The sequence below is a fragment of the Alligator mississippiensis genome, chromosome 3, assembly GCF_030867095.1.
Source record: "Alligator mississippiensis isolate rAllMis1 chromosome 3, rAllMis1, whole genome shotgun sequence".
Classification (NCBI taxonomy): Eukaryota; Metazoa; Chordata; order Crocodylia; family Alligatoridae; genus Alligator; species Alligator mississippiensis.
In genome coordinates, this window is record NC_081826.1 from 56,350,557 (window position 1) to 56,369,821 (window position 19,265).

General features: G+C 44.4%; 1 long non-coding RNA gene across 5 annotated transcripts in view; it reads right to left on the minus strand.

The window, feature by feature from the left end:
- The window catches only part of LOC106738322 (uncharacterized), a 91,017-nt gene that overhangs the window by 59,566 nt on the left and 12,186 nt on the right, over positions 1–19,265 (minus strand). For 4 of the 5 annotated variants that reach the window (XR_002093884.2, XR_009460701.1, XR_009460702.1 and 1 more), the window contains exon 4: positions 4,882–4,930. The exons of the other annotated variant lie outside the window; for it this stretch is intronic. This is a non-coding gene — a long non-coding RNA (uncharacterized LOC106738322). The remainder of the gene's footprint in view (positions 1–4,881; positions 4,931–19,265) is intronic. 5 annotated transcript variants of the gene reach the window in all.

Consider the following 19,265-nt stretch of genomic DNA (forward strand, 5'->3'; position numbering starts at 1 on the left):
TTGGGGGCTCGGACAGTGAAGAAGTTCTTTCTTATGTCCAGCCTGAATCGGTCACAGAGGAGTTTGTGACCGTTCGATCTTGTCATCCCTTGGGGCGCTCTGGTAAACAGACGTTCCCCCAGATCCTGATGAGCACCCCTGATAAACTTATAGGTGGCCACCAGATCACCCCTGAGCCTGCACTTTTCCAGGCTGAAGAACCCCATGGCTCTCAGCCTCTCATCATAAGGCCTGTTTTCCTGATCTCTGATCATGCATGCGGCTCTCCACTGCACCCTCTCGAGCTTCTCCACATCCTTTTTGAATTGTGGAGCCCAAAACTGGATGCAGTACTCCAGCTGCAGCCTCACCAAGGCCGAGTACAATGGGAGAATTCATAGATTCATAGAAGTAGTGTCGGAAGGGACCTTGTAGATCATCAAGTCTGACACCCTGCCTGGGCAGGAGAGAAAACCGGGCTCAAATGACCCCAGCCAGGTAGACATCAAGCCTCCGCTTAAAGACCCCCAGGGTAGGAGCCATCACCACTTCCCTTGGAAGTTAGTTCCAGATCCTAGCCACCCTGACTATGAAATAGTGCCTTCGGATGTTTAGTCTAAACCTACTCTCTAACAATTTGTGGCCGTTATTCCTTGTTCCCCCTAGTGCCCACCTGGGTAACAGGGTCTTTCCAAAACCCTGCTGGTCCCCCCGGTGAGTTTATAGACAACCACCAGGTCCCCCCTCAGCCTTCTCTTGTGAAGGCTGAACAGGTTAAGGTCCCGTAGCCTCTCTTCATAGGGTCTGCCCTGATGTCCCCAGATCATGCAGGTGGCCCTCCTCTGGACCCTCTCAATTCTGTCCACATCCCTCCTGAAGTGCGGCACCCAGAACTAAACACAGCACTCCAGCTGCGGCCTGACCACTGTCGCATAGAGGGGGAGGATCACCTCCTGGCCCTGCTTGACATGCATCTGTGGATGCACGACAAGGTATGGTTAGCCCTACTGATCGTGACCTCGCATTGTCAGCCCATGTTCATCTTGGAGTCAATAATGACTCCAAGATCTCTTTCTGCCACCGTGCTCTCAAGAAGGAAGTTTCCCAGCTTATAAGTGTGCTGCTGGTTCCCACTGCCCAAGTGCAGCACCCTGCACTTGTCAGTATTGAAACCCATCCTATTTTTGTTAGCCCACCCCTGTAACCTGTACAGGTCCTGCTGTAATCTGTCCTTCCCTACTAGCGTGCTCACCTCGCCCCAAATCTTGGTATCATCAGCAAATTTACACAGGCTGCTTTTTACCCCATCATCCAAGTCAGTAATAAAGAAATTGAACAGTGCGGGCCCAAGGACCAAGCCCTGGGGGACTCCACTGCCCACTTCCCTACAGGTCAAAAAAGACCATCCACCACTACTCTCTGAGTACCACCCTTCAGCCAATTTGCAATCCATCTGACTGTGTAGGCATTAATGCCATAGTCACCTAGTTTTTTGATGAGAATGGGGTGGGAGACAGTGTCAAAGACCTTGCTGAAGTCCAGAAAAACTACATCCACTGTGACACCTGCATCCAATTCTTTTGTGACCTGATCGCAGAAGGCAATCAGGTTGGTCTGGCAGGACTTGCCCCTAATGAAACCCTATTGAAGAATGACATCCCGGGATTTGCTTGAGAAGTATCTATGGATGCAAGCCAGCATTTTGCTCACTTTACTAGCTGCAGCATCACACTGAAGGCTCATGTTCATCTTGTGGTCAACCATGACCCCCTTTTATCTGGTGGTCAACCATGACTTCCCTTTCATCTGTAGTGCTAACCAGCATAGCACTGCCAAGCCTATAAGCATGCTGCAGGTTTTTCCTCCCACAGTGGAGAACCTTGCATTTTTCAGTGTTGAACACCATCAGATTCTTGTCTATCCATTTCATGAGCCTGTCAAGATCTGCCTGGATCACCCTCCTGTCCTCAGGTGTGGATGCTTTACCCCAGAGTTTGGTGTCATCAGCAAACTTGGTCAGTCCACTTCTGACACCAATGTCTACATCATTGATGAAGATGTTAAATAGTAAAGGCCCCAAGACAGAGCCTTGAGGGACCCCACTGGTCACAGTGCACCACGATGATTGGCTCCCATCAACCACCACCCTCTGGGTCCTACCGCAGAGCCAATTCCCCAGCCAGCGGATCGTGGTGGGGTCAAGGCCGCAGTTAGCCAGTTTAGCCAAGAGGTGATCATGGGATACCAGATCAAAGGCTTTTTTGAAGTCAAGATATACAATGTCGATCTCTTCTCCCTTGTCCAGGTGATAAGTCACCTGGTCATAAACGGAAATGAGATTGGTTTGGTAAATACATTTTGAAGCATCAGATGCAAAGACTTTCTGCAACTTTTCCACATATGCTCATCCCATACGAATACACACAGAAAATGACTTGCAACTTTGAGCAAATAAGGAATGATGTGGAACAATGGCCACATACTTGCTCAACTACTACAATGGGTGTTAGCAATTCTTGATGTAGCTGCAAAGCATTTATCTTCTTTAAGATCAAGCTCCCCAAGAAGTTTTCTAGAATAAGCAGTTGTGAAGGAGAGCTTGGAAATATAAACCAACTATACCTAGAAGCCATAAGATGTCACAAACTATTAATTTAACAATGTCAAGATTTTTTAAGAAAAGTCTTTTTTTTTTTTTTTTTTTTAAGGATCCTGATTTATGGTTTTTGGAAATTTGAAATTAGCAATAATGCAAGTCTGTATTACTCTACTCACATACTTCTGGAGTGCTAGAAACTAAAAAGACAGGACACTGAGGAGAAGGAGAAAGTTAAATAGATCCTTGCAAATTTTTCCCTATTCCAATACACAAGTATATGCTGGCTATAGGTTAACCCAATGCACTTAATCAAAATTTCTCATTAACAGAATTAATGTTTTCAAAGGAGACGCAGGTTCAGAAAATATGTAAAGGACTAGCCATGAACAAAGGCAGAAGGCCATAGCTAATTTCTGATCGTCTTGAGTTTCATTTCATGGGGCATTTATATACATGTTTGGCGTGGGGGGGGGGGGGGGGCACTTTAATTAAAGCGGCTCTCAGCTAATTAAAGTTCCCGGAGAATCATGTATATCAGCGTCCCTGCACTGAAAAATGGCAGCAGGGGTGCTTTAACTAAAGCTTGTTGAACAAGTGTTAAAGTGCCCCCGCACATGATGCTGGAGTCTGCTGAAGCACAGTAATTACCAGAATCCAGCAGACTTGATTCATTACAGTGCATTGGAGCAACCTCGCTGCATGTGTATAGGTGTCCATAGTTTTTAAAAATGTAGGTCTAATCCATTTTTATTATTGGTGATATAGCTACACTGACAAGCCCTCCTAATGTATACACTGTTATGCTGGCAGAAGATTTTGTGCGTGCCAGTTACTTAGAATTTGCCCAGATGCAGAATATTACCAGCATAATTATACTATTATAGTTACACAATTATAACTCTCCTTGTAAGTGTTTTTGACAATCATTGATTCCAATTTTATGAATAGCATTATATTCACAAACACGTGTATACCTTATAACACGGGGATAGCTTTTGTTCAACAAATCAGAATAAATTGCCATACATATATTAAAATATAATACACACATCACAGCAAAACCTTCATGTCAAAAAACCTTACAGAGACCAAAAAAAAATCTTTGGTAAAGGTAACTAACAGGACAAGTAGAAAAAATCCTTTTGCCAGTGCTCTGTCTGAAGGACTTTGCCATAGTAGCCTAACTTATGGAAAACAGATTAAAGTCTAATTATCAGCTATTTCAATTGCAATGAAAGCTTCCGAAAAGTGACTCAGTATAATGGATTACATGATATCTGTCAAACCTTTTGGAGAGCATGGAGTCACTCTTGGGAGTGGAATTTCCCCATTAAAGTATTAGTAATGGTAGTTTAAATGTCAACATTTAACTTGCAGAAGTACTGCATTGCTCATCAAAGCATATAAGAAAGGAAAGCATATCAGATTAAGTAAGCACCGAATTTTAAATTTTAAAATACATTTAATCTGATTAAAATTCTAAAATACAGAGAGGTCTTTTAAATGCAAGGCAGCATTCTGTAAAGGGAGTGATTGGTTTCAGCTTCCTGAATAGAAATTCCACTTGAAAATTCTTTAAATACTAAACTTTTTAAAAACGATGCACTATCAAATCAACTTATAAAAACTATCTAATGCAGATTATACAGAACAATTGTATGTTTTTAATCACAAATGTATAACAATTTTATAATATATTTTACATGGATTTCTAAGAAGTTCTTTTGAAAATCATATGTAATATTAAACCACTGAACTAGGGTCTTCCTAAAGATCTGGATTCTCTTCCAAGCTCTGAAACAGTTATTTTGTGTAAACCAGTCGCTTATGGCTTGTCTGCACAGGGAAATTTACCAACATAATTATACTGCTATAATTATAGCACTGTAATTCTTCTTGTAAACCCACTTATTCTAGACTAAAAGCACACTTATAATAGCATAACATTATTGGTATAATTATGCAAGTAAGTTTCCTAGTATAAACAAGCCCTTAAATTTTGTTATGGCTGAGTTCCATGTCTTTAACATGAAGCTAATACCTCCCTGTGTCATAGTGTTATTGCAGTAAGACTTAAATTATGTGACTACCCAAATCAGAGTGCCATGTGCCCAAAAAACCAAACTAAATTAATAAATAAAAGAAATATTTCATTTTGTAAACAAAGTACAAGTTTAGCATTTCATTTTTAAGAAAATCCCAAAATGTAAATTTAAAAATTACAAATGGATTGCAAAAATTTCCCTTTTTATCATTAAAGTAATTAATCTGAGAAATTATAGAGCTCAAATGAGATGTCTTACCTCTAGAAATTTTTTTAAAATGCTTGCAGGAGGGAAGATTTTCTCATTCCTAAAAATATGAAGAAAGAATTGCCAACTGAAAAAAATCTCAGGGAAAAAAAGAAACTACTTATCTTTAATTCTAGAATTCTAGTTAATATTAAAACTGTGAAAACCCAAAGGCAGGCAAGACAGCTCCCAAGACACTCTCTCTTTCTTTTTAAATAATGGAAAAAGCAACACCACAAATAATAATCTGTTAAAAGTGAATCTTGTGTCAAACAAAATGCAAAACAGCAAATATATAAAAACTTTCATAATATGCTAGAAAACCATAATCCACTAAGCCACGCAGCAGCAAACATTTTTTTCAAACATCAAATAAACTACCCATTGAATACAATGTATATCCCAATAGATTTGACTTAATATACCTTTCCTATATTACCACTTGTGAAGGGTAGAGGAAAGCAAAAGACCTGGGATTTTATATTGCTTTTAAAATTACTTATTCCCAATTACTGCATACTCTTATTTGGTGCTCCAGCAGTTATTTTGAAAATCAGCTCCCTGCAAGGAAGTAATGATGGTTTAGGAATGATGAGTGAGATCAAGAATGATTATTTAAATAAAACTGACTGACAAGATACCACTGTATAAGAGAGTCCACCTACTTGAACGTAGAAATAAATACCACCTGAAAATACTTTGTTTTTCTTATTTTCAAATGAGGGCTAAAGAAGACTGCAACTTAAAAATAAACAAAAGGTAATTGGTCATATTTGTGATTAGTACTAAAGAGTGAAAGAGCAAGTACTGAATTCTTCCCTTTTCCTCTTTAGTACTAATCATAAATGTGACTAATGTGATATCTTTTATTAAACTAACTAATGGTTGCTTTAATAAAACATATCATATTTACCTAAACAACCTTGTCTACCTATATTCTTAGACCAGGGGTGGGCAAAATACGGCCTGCGAGGCCATTCTATCCGGCCCACAGGGCCCCTAAAAAGTTTAGAAAATTATTTCTCTGCCCTTGGTTCTTATAAAAAATGACAGGAACCAAAGGCAGTAGGACCCAGCGGAAGCCCCAGCGAGCTCCCACAAAAGCAGGGCCCATCTGGCCCCACCCCCCCAGCCGGGGCTTCTGGCGTGGGACCGTGTGACTGCACTGCACTGGAACCTCAGGTAAGGGGGAAGGGGGGTGGGAAATGGGGGGAAGGGCAGGAAAAGACCCCGGGCAGGGAAGAAGCCCAATGAAAAGTGGCCTGGGGAAAAGTTGAGCGGGGGGGGCAGGAAAGCAGCCCCTCCCCCGCCCTGTACCTGGTGCCCTGAGCTGCACCCCCTTGCAGCCTGCCTGGAGTTGCCTGTGCCAGCTCCAGATAGCCCTGCACAGGCTGAAAGCAGCTGCAGCAGGGAGCACCGGCCAAGAGGCGGGTTGCTTCCCCCACCCCCGCGCTCAGCTTTTCCCTGGGCTCCTTCCCTGCTCCTTCCCAGCACAAAGGAAAGCGGCCCTTCCCTGCTGCAGCCACTCGCAGCCTGCGCGGGGCTGTCCGGAGCACGCACAGGCAGCCCCACGCAGGCTGCGAGTGGCTGCAGCATGGGGCACCGGGCAAGTGAGGGGCAGCTTCTCCCCCCCACCCCCCCATGCTCAGCACCACCTTGTAACCCAGCCCCACTGTCAACCTGGGCCCCGCGCAGCTCTGGGCTCACCTGTCGGGTCTGCGTGTGGCAACAGCAGCTGCGGCGCCCCCGTTTGTCATACCAGCCAGTGTTTGCCACCACCGCCTCTGTGCTGCCCAGTGCACAAGCTCCAGGTGGACAGCAGCAGCCAACAATGCCCGACGTGGCAGCTGCCACCGTGCACAGCCCTGACAGGTGAGCCCAGAGCCAGCACAGAACCCAGGCTGGCAGCAGGGCTGGGTTGCAAGCTGGTGCTGAGCACGGGGGAAAATCAGCCCCTCACTCATCCCGTGGCCAGCACCCTATGCTGCAGCCACTTGCAGCCTGCGTGGGGCTGCCTGTGCCTGCTCAGGATAACCCCCGTGTGGGCTGCAAGCACCTGCAGTAGGGAGCACCAGGCACAGGGTGGGCAAGGGGCCGCTTTTCCCTGCACTCTGTACCAGCTACTTCCCTGCCAGCAAGCAGGGGGCTGGGGCTGTGCTGCCCCCTGCCTGTACCATGGGGCTGGAGGACACTGGGAGTGAGTGGGCAGGGAGCCAGCGGGAGCATGGGGCCCGCACTGGTGTCCCAGGGCTAGTGCCAGCAGTGCCCAGAGCAGGGTGGCAGGAGCATGGGGTCCCAGCTGGCAGGAGCTCTATGGAACCGGGCCAGCTCCCCACTCCCCCGGCTGGTTTAGCCCAGTCCGGCTCCACAGACCCCTGCCAGCTTGTGCCCTGCTTTGGGGCCCCACTGGTGCTGGCCCTGGGACATGGGACCAATGTCCCAATGTCTTGGGACCAAAGGCATTGGGACATTGGTCCCAAGGTGGTAACTATGGGGCAGGGCACCTGTCAAGGGATGGGGCACCTGTGAAGGGTTGGGGCTACCCACACGGCCCTCGACAGCCTGCCAAAATGGGGTAAGCAGCCCTCCGCCTGAAATAATTGCCTGCCCCAGACCAACACAGCTACAACCAACACCCCCGAAATGCAACTAACTGCATTTATTAATTTGCTCCACAAGAACAAAGTCAGCTTGTAAGAGTACCTTCTTATCAACTTATGTCCACTTACTTCAATGCAATACTAAGTATTACAAAAAATAAATCAACTTGTACATTAAAAAATGAAAACAAGGGTGCCTGTAAGTGTGCAGGGACACTGCTCTGACGTGCTGTAATTAGAGTGCCTCAAAGCAGACTTAATTAATAGAGTCTGCTGGAGCACACTTCAGTGGCCTCCGTGTTTCATGCTTCAAAATGGCAGCAGAGGTGCTTTAACTAAAGCTCATTTTGAAGCATGGGCCACTGAATACACAAGATGCTGCAGGTGCTTTAATTAGAGCAGCTCTTGGAGCCACTCTAATTAAAGTGCGCTTTACATGACTACTCCTGAAGCATGTATAAAGATGCTCTTTGATAACTAGAAATGAAACATTTTATTTCAGCCATGAAAAAAACTACCCCACTACTTGTCCTAATAAACCAGGGGCCCTGCAACATCAGTGTGTAACAAAATGGAAGTTTTCATTTAAGCAAAACTAGATTTTTGCCATGTTTTATCAAATTATCTTCCCAATTCTCCAATAAGATGCTCAAAGCTTCTGCTATAATTCACAGCTATGCCAAGTAACAACTTATTTTTTGGAAAGTCACCTACCTTGGCCAGGGTATGACCAACAGCGGAGAGAAGAGCACTTGAGTTATTTGCTAGGGAGAACACCATAAACAAGTGTATTTTGAAGGAAAGATAGAACAGGGCACATCCTGCCTTTTCCTGTCAGCAGAAAAGGACCTCAAAGGATTGGGAGAGAAAAAATTTTAAACAGCTGTTTCCAAGAGTAGAGCATCATGTACTTATTAGCCAAAGAATGATAAGAAAAATAGAACCCATGGCCAAGAACTCTGTATGGTACAAATCCTAACATCTTCCCCACCCTGTGCTTCTTGCAAGGGTATTATTCAGGAAACTGCTGAAGGAATAATTGACTATTAAGAAACTACTCAAAACATGTAACAAACTTAAAAAAAAAAATGAAAAAAATCCTGATGTATTCTTAATGCTGCTATCATGATGTACAAACATTTTTTTTGAAATATTAAACTATGAGAACTTGCAATTATTAATGATGAAATGTAAATAGAATGCGCAGAAGTCTGTAATATAGGTTTATAAAAATTGATGTTTATGTGTTTTATTATTAGCTAATGCCAAAGTGATGACAAACACACAATTATTCTTTAGAAAAATAGTGACTATATAACATAATACAGAATACTGTATTAATAAAAGGCTAATAATATTAAGTAACTCCAGTTACTAACCGCTAAATGAAAATTCTTAGGCTACTTGTTTAAAAGGTCAACAAATTGCAAATAATATGTAGATGGAATATTGATACGCATGTAATTTTTTCCTCCAGTAACAAAACTTGCAAGAAGTTCTTCAAATCAGGAAGACAAGGTTCCTTGGGTGAATTTGATATCTTTTATTAGACCAACCCAAATGGCTGGAGAATAGTTATTAAGCAAGCTTTCGGGTTCAAAAACCCTTCGTCAGGCTAAGGAAGCTTCAGCAGTTGGTGTGTGCTCTTCCTGGATGGAATGAAAAGTAAAGAAGCCAGTGGCTGGGCTGGGCTGGGAAGTCAGTTGCCAGGCAGATTGTAATGTATCAAAAATCCAATGTCTATGTTTAGTCCCTGATCTCTAGTATCCAGCAGGTTGATGAAATGGAGCTCATAGGCTCATCTCTGGGAAGTGTTGTTTAAGTTTCCCTTGAGGATCAGGACTGAGAGATTGGAGAGAGAGTGGCCCTCCTGTGAGAAATGTGCCCCCACCGGTAATTGGGTATTTCTACCTGCCTGACGAAGGGTTTTTGAACCCGAAAGCTTGCTTAATAACTATTCTCCAACCATTTGGGTTGGTCTAATAAAAGATATCAAATTCACCCGAGGAACCTTGTCTGCCTATGTCCTTAGACCAACACGGCCACAACCCAAACCCCTTCAAATCAGGAAGGCATTACTGAAGATGATGATGTTACTAATAACCCATGTAGAAGGCTAGAAGTCAAAGTTGCAACGTCTTAAAAACACAATTCAAAAGTGAATGAAAGTGCAACATAAATGCATTGTGTTCTACTTAGGAACTTCTATACATAGATCTCAAAGTAGTATAAAAAAGGAGGTCAAATATATTATTCCAAGTTTCATTTATCATACAGGAAAACTTGGTTATAAAACACATTAATAATCGGCTGAAGCCATACAGCGAATTGTGCAGTCAGGAACAGAAACCTCTTACGCACTCTGGCAGGGCACCTAATGTGCCTGCCACTATAAGTCAGGCAGTCTGAGGAGCCATGGGCAAGTGGGGTCAGGCCTAATCAGCAGACCCAGGGGCTGACAGGTGAGGCTGATCAGGAGTACCATATGACTGCAGGGAGAGTGCTTGACTGGAGGAGGGCTGGGCTGACACAGGACATAAACCAAGACCCTGGGAGCAAGATGGTAGTAGTATCTGAGGAGCTAGAGGAGCAACACCATCCAGCCAGAAGACTGTAGCTCCTGTATACCACCTGGATACCAGAGGTTTATGGTATGGGGATGGAGGAGGGTCCTGGGGACCCAGTGTGGCATCCACAATCCTGAAAAGAGGCCAAGTATAGAGAGACCAGACCAGCCTGGGAGAAAGAGGGCTAAGTGCAGAAGCCTAGGAGGAGGCCAGGCCAGCTCTGGGAGAGCAAGGGCCAAGATGAGAAGGGGACTGAACGATCGGGTCCCAGAGAGGGGCCAGATGTGCCCAGAAGGAGCAGCACATACAAGAGGTCTAGTGAGGGGCCTGGTCTGTCCAGAGAAAGGAGTGGCGTGCATAAGGAGCCTAGAGAGAGGCCAAGCCAGTCTTGGGAGAAGGTCTGAGAGTCATTAGGTCGAGGGAGTGACCAGGTGTGCACAGAGATGGGCCTGAGCAATTGAGATCAAGCTCAAGACCTGGGTGAACCCAGACAGTGGGGCTGGCACGACCTTGGTAGGACTTTGAACCTGGTAGAGAGACGGAGAGATATGTGAGGGAGCCCAAGAGGGTGGACCCATGAACAATACTAGCCAATAGTATACTAACTTCAATGACCTTAGCTGGCCTATCCTGGGGCCAGGGCCCAGGAGGAGCCAAAGGGTGTGAACCTACTGCAAGAGGCAGCCAGAGCTGGAATGCCTGGTGTCTCTACTGGTCTGATAGTGGGGCCAGGGCCTCAGGGAGGCTGAAGGTCTCTGCAGAGAGAGACCACAGCTGAGAGTTAAGGGTCAGGGTGAGTTAAGGGTCAGATGACAATGGCTACTTGAGCCATCTGAGGAGGAGGGCTCAAGGACAAGGGGCCTTAGTGCAAGTAGGGGCCAAAGGTAAAGGTGATATGAGATGGAGCTAGAGTCAGAGGGCCCAGCAGCCACCAACCCAGGGGAGGTGCAGAACTGATAAGGGAGGCCCAGCAAAGAAGATGGGGAAAACAGGTAGGCCTGATGCTGGTCCTGGGTAAGACCAAAAACTGCACCCTGCTGAAATCATTTGGTGTGGTAGGGCTGCCGGTGGTGGGGCAGCCTCCAGGAAAGGCTACACAGGGGCACTCCAAGGGATTGGGTGCTGAAAAGCCTCAGCCCCCACTGCCTTGCAAGTTACCCTGTGTAGGGGGAAGGCTAGGGGAGCACACTGACAGAAATGCACTGGGCAGGGAAAAATCGGGTGGATTACAGGGGTCCATAGGCCTCAGCCAAGTGGAGAGGTCTGAGCCCAGGGAGGGTCTTGAACCAGAGTACGGTGCAGTATGTTAGGGTCTGGGCTTGAGTTAGGGTGCAACCAGAAATGAGGAGTAGGATGCCATCTGTGAGGCATGGGTGTAGGGGAGGCACAGAGTACAATTGGCACAGAAGCCCAGGGCCATAAGTCAGGGGTCATTTTAGTAACATCAGGGCAGCCTCCCGCAATCTACATATTTCTATTAACAGCAAGGCATGACAGGCAAGCGCAGGGTGGATTGCCCCTAAAATAGCAGTATAGAATTTTATTTTTGGGGGGTGCCCTGTTACCACCCTGTTACATGCACCTTAAACATTAAACCACACTGCCTCCAGTACGTCATAGAATCATGAAAAAACACAAACAGGAAAATATTTATAAATTCTCAGCAATCGAGGGGTTGACAATTCTGTCTCATTTATTTATAAAGATAAATTCTTCTGGACTGGTACAAGAATGTTGAGGAAAAACAAATAAGCAGAAAAACTAATGTGTTTCTGGTACATTGGACACCTAAGTATTTACAACAGGCCTGTCCAACTTCAAAGCAGCCAAGGGCTGCACCAGTCACATATGCAAGGACTACACATACACAGGCTCCCAGGACCTGCGCCACCTTCTCCCTTCTCCACCCCCACAGCCATGTGAGCAGTGTGAGCCAACCTCATGCTGCTGCTGCGCAAGCCCCTTGACCAAGGCTTCTCCCCCTCACCCTATGATACTCCTATGCAGCAAGGCACAGGAGTTCATCCAGCCCCCTCCATCCATGCTGCCCTTTCCCAGACACCCTGGTCACCATTGCAAAACCAGGAGCAATGGGGGGAGTGGCATCCAGGTGGGAGCCAGCAGGCTGCAGAACAGTTTGACAGCCCTGAGGTACATGATACTGCTAAGAAGTGAGTAAGCTGGGTAATCATTATGGACAGGAATATTTCTGGACATATTAAAATTCTCTCCATCACCAGAGATCTCATTTTTAAACTTACTAAAGAGTCACTCTGGTACATCAGACCATTAACCTAAGGAAAGCTCTGACTGTCCCTGTTGGCATTTCTGTCTGAAAGGAAGCTCTAGAAAATAGTCCCCAGATAGAAACACAGCTATTAGCCTTGAATTCAAAGTTGGTCCTGTATACATTAAAACCACTGTTGGTTGTAAAATAGATTTCTTAGTTAACCCTTAGACCTAGGCTGTAAAAAAAGAGCAAGATAGTTGCAGAGCATAAATCACACCCTAAGGAGAATCCACTATGAGTAATCAATAATCAAGGTAAGAGGTGAAAACAACCTGTAACCTCTACCAAATAAAGTATATGGCTACTATTACTGCCAGACACTACTGAAAACTGAATGCAAAAAGAGAACACCTTACACTAGTAATGGTAAACTCCTAACACAAACTAAAAATGCCTTTATCGTAAGTCTGCTTTATCAAGGCATGGCAATAAAAACATCACAAAGGTCAAAAGACCTAACCCAAACTTGAAAACTAAAAGAGAGGATGATGGTGACCTGGAGCATGAAGCAAAGCTTTACTCTTCTTAAAACGTGTTAAGCAAGCAAGGCAGTGACATACGTTCCACTACCTCTAAATATGCAACAGCAATAATTTCATTTCAACAATTTCTTATGAGGAAATTCTTTGCATGGGGATATGAATAGGGCACAATACATGAAATTATGCTGGATGACCTCCTGCTTTTTGTAACCCTCTAAATTCCACCTACCCATGAAGATATGCATGAGCAGAAAAGTAGGATGTCCAGATCCTCCAAAAAGAAGAGAAGTCAAAGGAAATTAGCACTTAACTTGTCACTGACATCTAAATTGCAGAATGAGATACAAGGTCCACTTACTACCTGTGCTACAACAGGGCTGTCATTGCCTGTTAACTGACCTTTGTTCTAAGCATTACCTCAAATTCATTCCCAATAAAATTGCCACAAGTACGTGAAAGGAGACATTTCTGTAAATGCAGACCAGAAACATTCCATTGATTAAACTAGTACTCTGGTTTCCTTCAACCTCACAAAATAGAGACAATATAAAGTACAAGCCCAGCACCTTTCCTGGATCTACTTGGACAGCTCCAAAGCTCTGAGAATGCACCTTGATGCTGAAATAAGTTAGCCGCTGTACTACAAACATGAGAAACTAGTCATAATGTATGCCTAGCCAATGAATAGCTCTCATGATTGTCAGCTTTCTTAGCCTGGAAGAGTCAAGCAGAGCATCCATCATGGGGAGAAGATTACTCCATAAATGGAACTCATACTGTGCATCACCAATACTTGGGAACTGACATACTTCACACAGCACAGCTAAAAATTAAGATTACCACTCTTTGTGACCTAGCCAGCAGGATATTTAATCCTAGAGAAGCTGTGTTAAAAACAAATAGAAAGTCCATATCTGCCCTAAGAGCAAATGCTGAGGACCTGTCTACATTAGAGACTTTACCACTGAAACTATGTCACCACTTAGCATAAATGTGACATATTACAACTGAGGAAGTATTTCTTCAAGCATAGCTATGCTAGCTGCAAAATGTAGTTTTCTGTCATTGGTGCTCCAGATACATCAGAGGTCTTCTCAACACAGCTATGTCAGCTTGAGCATAAAAACAAAAACAAAACAAAACCATGCCTCTTTTCATACATGGTTTTATCATTTTTTTCCCCACATGAACCTGGCCTGAGTTACCATGGTATCATCCTTAAAAAAAATCCAAGACAAAACAGCCACACACCCCTGTTGTGAAACTTACTTCCAACAATCAGCTTGTTTAAGGGTAAAATTATACATCACACTTAGATCATACTAAGGGCACTTACAATGTGAGCATCTGTATGTTAAAGCTTATTAGCTCAGGCTAAGTGCTCTCTGATCTCGAAGTTACATCACTTCAGGTGAGGGTTAATGCTGGGCCATGCTACCCAGCTTGTGTTAGGTAACTTCAGTCTGCTTCATGGAGACAAAATGATCAATTTGCAATCCTACAGCATCTCAGGATGCACTGCTTCCAGCCCTTCTTCCCCATCCAGACCAGGGACAGGGTTCACATATCCTGGCTCCTAATTAGGATCACCAGCCCATGTGTACCACCAGCCTTCTAGTGGCAAGGCAGAGCTGTGCAGGCAAGAAATGGTATTAACCCTTAAGGCATAACTGCTAACAGCACATTCTAAGTTTAACACCACTTAGCATTCCACAGATATAGATTCATAGATGTTAGGACCGGAAGGGACCTCAATAGATCATCGAGTCCGACCCCCTGCATAAGCAGGAAAGAGTGCTGGGTCTAGATGACCCCAGCTAGATACTCATCTAACCTCCTCTTGAAGACCCCCAGGGTAGGGGAGAGCACCACCTCCCTTGGGAGCCCGTTCCAGACCTTGGCCACTCGAACTGTGAAGAAGTTCTTCCTAATGTCCAATCTAAATCTGCTCTCTGCTAGCTTGTGGCCATTATTTCTTGTAACCCCCGGGGGCGCCTTGGTGAATAAAAACTCACCAATTCCCTTCTGTGCCCCCGCGATGAACTTATAGGCAGCCACAAGGTCGCCTCTCAACCTTCTCTTGCAGAGGCTGAAAAGGTCCAGTTTCTCTAGTCTCTCCTCATAGAGCTTGGTCTGTAGGCCCTTAACCATACGAGTGGCCCTTCTCTGGACCCTCTCCAGGTTATCCGCATCCTTCTTGAATTGCGGCGCCCAGAATTGCACACAGTACTCCAACTGCGGTCTGACCACCGCCCGATAGAGGGGAAGTATCACCTCCTTGGACCTATTCGTCATGCATCTGCTGATGCACAATAAAGTGCCATTGGCTTTTTTGATGGCTTCGTCACACTGCCAACTCATGTTCATCTTGGAGTCCACTAGGACTCCAAGATCCCTTTCCACTTACGCATTTAGATCCCTTTCCACATTTAGACCATATAGTATGGTCTAAATGTAACATGCAATTTCACCTTTATGGATAGTAATATAAATAGTGGAGCCAGATATCACTAAATATCCCTATCTACGTCCATTCATCTATCATATAGAAGCAGACCTGCCTTCCTCTAGAATGTCAACATTCTAGAGGAATAACCATTAATTCATAGGTTAACCTGCAGCAACTGGAACCTCAAAACTATTTCATTACATACATGAAATCTCAGCTTCAACAAATCAGGTTTGGGTGGGGATTCTTTTCTTCTTTTTTTCCAGAGCCTTAAAAACAAGCATACTTGTGCACATGTACTTTTAAAGAATATGATCCCCAGTTCTTTTAGCATCTTCATATATAAAAAGGGAAATAAACACTTACTTCACAGTTGTGATTTACAAATTTAATCTTTACATCATAATTTCAGTAATACACTGTATAGTTAGTTAAGCATTATTATCAAGTATTTGCAAAAAGAAGAGCCAAGAAAGGGAGCAATCCTACAAGCAGAGAAGGAGACAATTCCATTGTACAGGAAAGGGGGCAAAGAAGCCAAAAAACCCTCTTGGTTGAACAGGGAAATCCAGGGGCAAAAACAAAGTATATAGGCTGTGGAAGCAGGGGGTAGCTACCAAAGTGGAGTATACCTAAGTTGCCCCGCACTTGCAGGGAGGTAGTCAGAAAGGCCAAAGCAGAAATGGAACTTAGGCTGGCAACAAAAAGGCCTTCTTCAGGTATATAGGGAGTAAAAAAAAAGGCACAGGGTAGCATAGGGCCCCCATAGGATAAACTAGAGCAATTAGGGACAGATAGGAGGAACAAGGCTGAGCTCTTCAATGAGTTTTTTGCTTCTGTATTACTGAACACGGATCAGGACAAATCTCCCAATTGGATCACAGACAGGTACAAAAGGGAAACCAGCCCACCAACCGTTAGCACCAACTTAGTGAAGGGCACTTGGAAGGGCTGGATGTATTTAAGTCAGCAGGCCCGGATGATCTTCATCCACGGGCGCTGAAGTGTCATAGCAAAACCACTGGCATGGCTGTTTGAGCATTCTTCATGCTCAAGTCAGGTCCCAGAGGACTGGAAAAGGGCCAATGTGGTCCCTATTTTCAAGAAGGGGAGGAAGGAGGATCTAGGTAACTACAGATGGGTTAGTCTCACCTCTATCCTCAGGAAAACCTTTGAAAAAATTATTAAGGATCACATTTGTGGGAGTCCAGCAGGAAAAAACAATGCTGAAGGGCAACTAGTACGGATTCATAGCAGGTAGATCCTGCCTAACTATGTTTCTTTTTATGACCAGGTCACAAAATGTTTAGATGCAAGAATCGAGGTAGATGTCATCTACTTGGATTTTAAGAAAGTCTTTGATATTATATCTTATCCTATTCTCACAGATAAACTGAGCAGCTGTGACACAGATGATTACACAGTCAGGTAGGTGGCAAATTGGCTTAGGAGTCTCAACCAGAGAGTGGTAGCAGATGGGTCAGTATCGACCTGGAAAGATATGAGCAGTGGAGTCCCACAGGGCTTGGTCCTTGGACGTGTGCTATTCCACGTCTTCATCAGTGACTTGGATGAGGGCGTGGAAAGCACTCTGTCCAAATTCACTGATGATACCAAATTAGGGAGTAAAGTTAACACACTAGAGGGTAGGGAACAAATGCAGGAAGATCTGGACAGGTTGGAAAAGTGGGAGGAACAGAACAGGATGCAGTTCAACAAGGACAAGTGCAAGGTACTGCACCTAGGGAGAAGGCATCACACCAGCATGCTTACAGGCTAGGGGAGGACCTTCTCAGCAGCACAGCAGTGGAAAGGGATCTTGGAGTCATTGCTGACACCAAGATAAATGTTAGTTATCAATGTGACAAAGAGATCAGTAAAGCTAACTGCATTTTATCATGCATTAGCAGATGCATGACAAACAGGTCCAGGGATATGATACTTCCCCTCTATGCGGCATTAGTCAGGCCGCAGTTGGAATACTGCATCCAGTTTTGGGCACTGCACTTCAAAAGGGATGTGGACAACCTCAAGATGGTTCAGACGAGGGCCTTCAGGCAAAGCCCTATGCGGAGAGATTGACAGGCCTGGATCTCTTCATCCTCCACAAGAGAAGGCTGAGAGGGGATCTTGTGTCTGCCTACGAATTCATGGGCGGTGGGGACAGCAAGGAGTAGGAGGTGCTGTTTATCAGGCCACCCCTTGGAGTAACTAAGAACAACGGCCACAAACTGACAGAGAGCAGGTTTAGGTTAGACATCAGGAAAAACTTCTTTACAGTAAGGGTTGCCAGAATCTGGAATGGGCTTCCAAGGGAGGTGGGGCTCTCCCCTACCTTGAAGGGTCTTTAAGAGGAGGCTAGACATGCATCTGACCCCAGCGCTCTTTCCTGCCCAGGGCAGGGGATTGGACTCCGTGATCTGCTGAGGTCCCTTCTGACCCAAACTATGAATCTATGAAACAAGTCTAAAAGGAACAGGTAGGGAAGTATTTTCTGGATTCAGCAGCATAAAATGGCCTAACACCTGTCAGTTGTCATTATTTAAAAGTTTCTAAAGTAATTTTGAATCTTTGAAGGAACGGCAAAAAGAATAAATCTTTCCATGCTTTTTTATCCCCTGGAATTTCCTTAATAGCTTGATCAGTAGTTATTCTACATAGTCTCTGGGCTTGGATTTATAGAAGAGAAAGAGACCTTGAGGCAAAGAAAACTATAATAAATAGTATGTTGGCACTCATCTAACACACTCAATCCAAGAATCCTAATGCATTTTACAAACATGGTAAAAATTCTAAGTATGTTGAAAGTTGCTTCACATGAAGGAGTGCAACTGGTTTCTGTTACATTTCAGTCGTCTTTTCTAACTTCATTTAAAATGCCTTCTTTTGGGAGAATAATACTGCCCTAGAGTCCAGATTTAGGAAGTACCTGAAATAACTACATTGTGACATGGTCCTTGTATGAATGTTTGGTGAGTCAAACCTCTCTCTAAGGAATTTTATGTTTTAGTCACAAGAACCACAAAGGATCTTGATCTATACATAAGGATTAAGATTATTTTTAGATGATCATAACAGGAGTTGATATCAGTGAGTATTGAAGAGAAGTTTTCTAACTTCTACTTTGAACTCAATTTATGAAAGCTTAAGTAACTAGTTCTGTTGGAGAAAAAGAAATCATTCAGAAACTGCTGTTTTTAAATGAGACAGGAACAATTATCCCCAGTGACTTCATAAGAAAGAAATCTCTGTTAGCATAAGGTAAGTATAGCAACAGCAGTATCACTGAAATCTTGTAAAATAATCTTGACACATTCCCACTATGCAATTCAGATAGTTAGTTTTCCAGAAGAGAGAAAAAAAAATCTCTTGGATGATAGAATTACAGGAAAATAAGGCTGTAAGAAAGCTTGGGACATCATCATCATCCCCACTGGGGGAGGGGGCCACAGGAAGACGTGGAGACACCACCCGAGCAAGACAGGTGACACATGCAAGGAGTGCCCAGGTAAGAAACACAGATCCAGATAGTCTTCCTAATCGGGGGTGGCACGTGCATCTATGCAAGGCCTTAAATGCCTGTATACCAATGCTCGTAGTATGGGGAACAAACAGGAGGAACTCACCCTCAGAGTAGCCAGTTCAAACCCAGACATAGTAGGGATTACAGAAACATGGTGGGATCCATCCCACGACTGGGCAGTTAGCATTAGGGGCTATAGGCTCTACAGCCAGGATAGAGAAGGAAGGAAGGGAGGGGGTGTGGCGCTCTATGTCAAAGAGCAATACACATCCTCTGCCAGCAAAATGGAGTCAGAGGAGGGGCAAGCTGAAGTGCTCTGGGTCAAGATACAAGGGGGTCATGGGGAGAGGGATTTAACGGTGGTGGTCTACTACAGACACCCCCAACCAAGGGGAGGAGCTGGACTGGGAATTTTCGGGCCAGCTTGCAGAGGCACTTAAGGCAAGGGACATAGTTGTCATGGGTGATCTAAATTACCCGGACAT